A 6,112-nucleotide genomic window follows, 5' to 3' on the forward strand; every position below is an offset into this window, starting at 1 on the left:
TCATTTTGAGCAGGATGCTATGGTTCCTATGGAATGTTCCGCTCACTGCACCGAGTTAAAAAGTTTGATTTGATCAGGCTGCAGGCCTGTCTCTGGTGGTCTTTGGAAGATTCGGCTTTAATACCTCTGAGAAATTTCCTGATAGACTGGGTCTTGAAGGGGTCAGCCACTTTTCTGAGGCCTGTTTTGCCACCTTCTAATCAGGAGGCACAGCCAAGATAAACCCTCCCAGGTGCCAGTTTCTCACAGGGTTCCAGGTGCCAGTTCTTCTTAGGACAACTCTGTTTTAATGAGCTCTTGACAAAAGAGTCCATCGATATTGGGTGCAAAGTGCAGTGATAAGTTATCCTAATATGAGGGAACAGTTTTTGGGTGCCAGGCATTTCCGTGTGTGTGCACACACCAAGTATTGTGATAAATGCCTGACAAAAATCTCAGAATAACCCTTTGAAACAGGTACTATTTTTTTTTTTTTTGAGACGGAGTCGTGCTCTGTTGCCCAGGCTGGAGTGCAGTGGCGTGATCTCAGCTCATTGCAACCCCTGCCTCCCAGGTTCAAGCGATTCTCCTGCCTCAGCCTCCTGAGTAGCTGGGATTACAGGCGCCCGCCACTAAGCCCAGTTAAGTTTTATATTTTTAATAGAGATCGGGTTTCACTGTGTTGGCCAGGCTAGTCTCGAACTCCTGACCTCAAGTGATTCTCCCGCCTCAGCCTCCCAAAGTGCTGGGATTACAGGTGTGAGCCACCATGCCGTACTATTATTATTTCGATTTCATCAGTTGTGAAACAGGGACACGGAACAAGAAATAGCAAAAAGAAGAACCAAGATTTGAATCCAGAATGTCTGACTTCACATTCAGTCTTAACCAGTAAACATATAGACCTGGTTCCAGCTTCAGCTCGGCTGTAACCTTGCCATAATGTTGGATAGGCTGCTTATGCCTAAGGTTCAGGCTCTTTGTCTGCAAATTAGGGATGTTCCAGGACATTTGATTCCCAGGCCATTCCTGTGAACTCCATTTTGGAACTTCAACTACTTACTTGACCTTATATCAAGAACTGTGAAGGGTCTGAGACTTTGCCCAACCTGCTGGCAAAGAAGCTAGCCTGCCATAGTTTCTTGGAGGCTGACAGAAAGCACAAGGTATTGAAGTCAGAAATAAAGAACTTTATTCCTCATAGCACAGCAGGCAGCATGAGCTTCCTGTTCATGTCAGTTCCCCTGGCTCCCCAAATAACAGAGAGCAGCTCAGGTGGAAGCTGCACATGCAGTCGGTCTGCATCAGTGAGGAACTCTGAGCACTGGGATCCCAAGCCTTTTAAAATTGACAGCAGGCCAGTGGGATGGCTCAGGCCTGTAATCCCAGCACTTTCGGAGGCTGAGGTGGGTGGATCATTTGAGGTCAAGAATTCGAGACCAGTCTGGCCAACATGGTAAAATCCTATCTCTACTAAAAATACAAAAATAAAATAAAATAAAATAAAAAATCAGCAGGATGTGGTGGCACGCACATGTAATCCCAGCTACTTGGGAGGCTGAGACAGGAGAATCACTTGAACCTGGGAGATGGAGGTTGAAGTGAGCTGAGATTATGCCACTGCACTACAGCCTAGGCAACAGAATGAGACGCCATCTCAAAAAAAAAAGAAAAAAATTTTTTTTTTGACAGTAAGCCTGTCTGATCTTTCCTTAGAGGGTGACATGATCTTTATTGCACTAGGCAGTAAACAAATCTGCCCTCTGCTTTGGAGAGAGACATTCCCTCTATAGTCCAGGAATGTTTACTATGTTAACATCACTGAAAATACAGTCTAGAACAAAGGCTTTCAGTGCCTCTGCTTACAGAATGTGCAGAAATGGAGCAACTGATGGAGAATTGTCTCCAAACAGTATCCACTTCTTATTTCTATACTCTTGGCTTCTGGTGAATTTCGTTATAAGTGAGTCACTCTGTCAGCCACCTTGATTGCTCTGACCAATAAAAGCTGGGACCAAATCTATTCATTTTATCTGACACAGCATTTAAAACCAGTATCCACAGGAACCAAGCAGCAGGATGAGGCCAACTTACAGTTGACCTCAACCATTTCCCCCAAGATCCTGGACCAACCCAGCTAAACAAATCTTGTAAACCATCATTATTACTAAGGTTCTGGACTGACCTCTCCACGAGGTTTGAGGCATTAGCCCAGGTGCAGCAGGATGTATTAGTGAGGCACAGTCTCCGCTTTGGCCCACAAGGAAGAAATCGGGAGCAATTCTGACACCCGGCTGACGGGTCGAGGTTGACCTGACAGGTCCAAAGTGGTGATAATTAAAGTCAGGGACAAATGTGTACCACTTTTTCTAACTAGATGACTCCCATGGTAGAGAAAACAGCCTGTAATGTATGCATTAAAAGAGGTCGGTTGGCCAGGCGTGGTGGCTCACACTTGTAATCCCAGCACTTTGGGAGGCCAAGGCAGGCAGACCACCTGAGGTCAGGAGTTCAAGACCAGCCTGGCCAACATGGTGAAACCCTGTCTCTACTAAAAATACAAAAATTAGCTGGTTGTGGTGGTGCACACCTGTAATCTCAGCAACTCAGGAGGTTGAGGCAGGAGAATCACTTGAACCTGGGAGGCAGAGGTTGCAGTGAGCTGAGATAGCGCCACTGCACTCCAGCCTGGGTGGCAGAGTGAGACTCTGTCTCAAAAAAAATTAAAAAAAATAAAAATAAAAATAAATAAATAAATAAAATGGGTCAGTTATCCCCCTGGAAGTCCCCTCAAGACACCAAGAATAGCCTCATTTTGGAGAAATCTCTGCAGTTATCTTAGGGCTACTTAATTCCCGCGTGGTGTTTTCTTAAATACTCTTATGGTCTCTTAGGCTGACCCCTAAAATACAAATCCATGTATTTTGGAAGGAAGGCAAATGAATGCATGGCTTCCGCACTGGAAGTGCAGTGTCAGGGACCAAAAAGTAACAATTGTTGGGATAACAATCGTTGGGATCCCCCAAGTAAGACCATATCAGTTGAAGGGCATAGGTTGAGTGCCTCCAATATGGCTTCCTGGTAGGCTGGAAAACCCTAGAGTTCCCAGCTTAGTTTGAGTAATTGAATCCTTGTTTTGTTTCAAGTCGTTTATCCAGTTGGCCCACGTCACCAACCAGGCAGTGTTCATCTACCCAAGGGACGGCCAAGCAACATCTACAGAAATGGGGGTGGGGAAGATGACCATAGGTGTTGACAGGTGTTTTGTGTGGGAGGTGCAGGAGTTGGGCCATCCCCTGCAGTGGCACGACAATCAAACCATGGTTAGAGCTATCTGGCAGGGGATGGTAGATACAACAGTCAGTGAAATGTAAAGGGCTTGTCAGGGTTTAGGAGACCCGCACCAGGGCATTTTCCTATGTGAGGATGGCTTCAGGTACATTTCTGAAAGGCAAAAGATCATTAATGTCAATCCCTCCCCGACACCACTTGGGGTCAAGGGTGTTCCCTCGCCAGGTACCTGAGTGTTGCTCTTCCCCCACCGTCACACGCTTGGTGAGCCTACCCAGTAGCTAGAACTTCACCTTTTTACAATCATCTCCCACCCACACCCAGACCTTCTATCTTGAATGGTCAGGTACAGCAGGGACTAAGGCATCTTTTTAAGACTTACAGAGGTTTACCATATACTCCACACCTTGGCCCACATAGGCCATTGTAGAGACATTCTGCAAACAATAGACTCAAATAAGTGGTCATTATCTTCAGAAAGGCAGGAAGTGACTGGGCCAGGTGACTCACACCTATAGTCTCAACACTTTAGGAGGCCAAGGTAGGAGGATCCCTTGAGCCCAAGAGTTTGAGATCAGCCTGGGCAACATAGTGAAACCCCATCTCTACGATTTTTTTTTTTAATTAGCTGGATGTGGTGGCATGTACCTGTACTCCCAGCTACTCAGGAGGCTGAGGGGGGAGAATCACTTGAGTCTGGGAGGGTGAGGCAGCAGTGAACTATGACGGAGCCACTGCACTCCAGTGTGGGCAACAGAGCAAGACTCTGTCTCTAAAAAAATAAAACATAAAAAAGAAAAGAAGTTTGGTAGATCTAGGGACCAAGAAAGCAAGAATCAGTGGGTCCTCAGAATAATGGGACACCAACAGTCCCTTTTCATTCTTGGTTTGAATTCTCAAGGTTCAATTTCAAAACTTTTAATTTTGGCCTACTCTGATTCACTTGTCCACATTCACTTAGTTCCACTAAGACCGCCTGCAACTGGGGATGGCAGTACCCCAGAGGGACAGGAAAAGTATATTGGTTTAGCAAACTCAACAAATGTCCATTACAGGAGGTCATGTTTCAGTCACGTTTTTCCATTAACAACCTTTTGACCTTTTGACTTGTAAAGAAAGAATTAGAACTCTCCTTAAGGGTGGTAAGGGAGACTTTATTTAAGGTGGGCTTTGACAGTGGGGTTTTGTAGTAAGGGATCAACCCTGAATACAAGAACCAGTGGAAATTTATAGCCAAGGAGTATGGTAAGTGTCAGTGGATCGAAAATTACTGAGAGAAAACACCAGGGATAAGCTGGGATTCTGGCTAAACCACCTTGGCAGGATGATTGTGTAAGGCAGGCAAGGGTGACAAGATATTGAGGGTGGGGGATAAGGAATTTGATCAGCTATCAAGGAGGATCAGATAGGCTGGGCATGGTGGCACATACTTGTGGTCCCAGCACTTTGGGAGGCCCAGTGGGGTGGATCACTTTAGGTCAGAAGTTGGAGACCAGCCTGGACAACATGGAGAAACCCCGTCTCTACTAAAAACGGAGTCTTATTTCAAAAACAAAAACAAAAACAAAAAGAATGATCAGATAGCAAGTGTGAAGGATTTTCACTAAACTGATGTGGCAGGATTCTTGCTAAAACTGGATTAAGTGGGCAGAGTCACTGGACGAAGGACAGAGCCCAAAGTTGGTGATTGGTTAAAGGAGAGAGTCTTTGTCATGACTCATCCTGTTTTTTGCAGCCACACATTTCATTAATTCTTTTACCAAACACACAGTAAGTGAGGAGTATTAAAACAGTAAAAACAACAACATGCAAGCACTCTGGCAGAGACATGGGCAGTGCAACAACCTGCCTTGTTAGGTTTAGAATACATGATTCCAGGTCTGGGCTCAGTGGTTTATGCCTGTAATACCAACACTCTAGGAGGCCAAGGCAGGAGGACAGCTTGAGGTCAGGAGTTGAAGAACAGCTTGATCAATATAGCAAGACCCCGTCTCTACAAAAAAAAAAAAAAAAAAAAAAAAATTTAATTAGCTAAGCATGGTGGCAGGCACCTGTAGTCTCAGCTACTCTGGCGGCTAGGGCAGGAGGATCACTTGAGCTCAGGAGTTGGAGGTTACAATGAGCTGTGATTAGGCCACTGCCCTCCAGCCTGAGTGACAGCACAAGATTTTCTCTCAAAAAAAAACAAAAAACAAAAAACCCATGATTCCATGATTGAGTTATTACCACCACTTAATTAATTGACTTAATTGAAATGAAGATGAAGAATAACTCAGAACAACATCTTTTGAATAGAAGAATATGTGGACTATCTAGACCTGTACCGTCCCATACTGTGGCCAGTAGCCACACGTGGCTAGTGAACACCTGAAAAGTGGCTGAATGCTGCTGAAGTGGCAAGTCAGTGGGCCTGAGCGGGAGGCCAGGAGAGCACCACCCACAAAGGCCCCAAAGGGCATAGCTGCCCACAACTAGTCTAAACTGAGATATGCTATAAACTTAAATTTAAAACACACTGTGGCTTTCAAATACTTAGTATGACCAAGTCAGGCAATACTGCATTCATAATCATCAGAAAAATGCAAATCAAAACTACAATGAGGTATAATCTCACCTCAGTTTGAATGGCTTTTGTCAAAAATGGAATAACAGAAGCTGATGAGGATGCAGAGAAAGGGAAATCCTCATACACTGTTGGTGGGAATGTAAATTAGTACAGCCACTATGCAGAACAGTATGGATAGCCCTCAAAAAACTGAAAATAGGCTGGGCATGGTGGCTCACTCCTCTAATCCCAGCACTTTGGGAAGCCAAGGTGGGTGGATCACCTGAGGTCAGGAGT

This window comes from Colobus angolensis, unplaced genomic scaffold, assembly GCF_000951035.1.
Source record: "Colobus angolensis palliatus isolate OR3802 unplaced genomic scaffold, Cang.pa_1.0 Scaffold148, whole genome shotgun sequence".
Classification (NCBI taxonomy): domain Eukaryota; kingdom Metazoa; phylum Chordata; class Mammalia; order Primates; family Cercopithecidae; genus Colobus; species Colobus angolensis.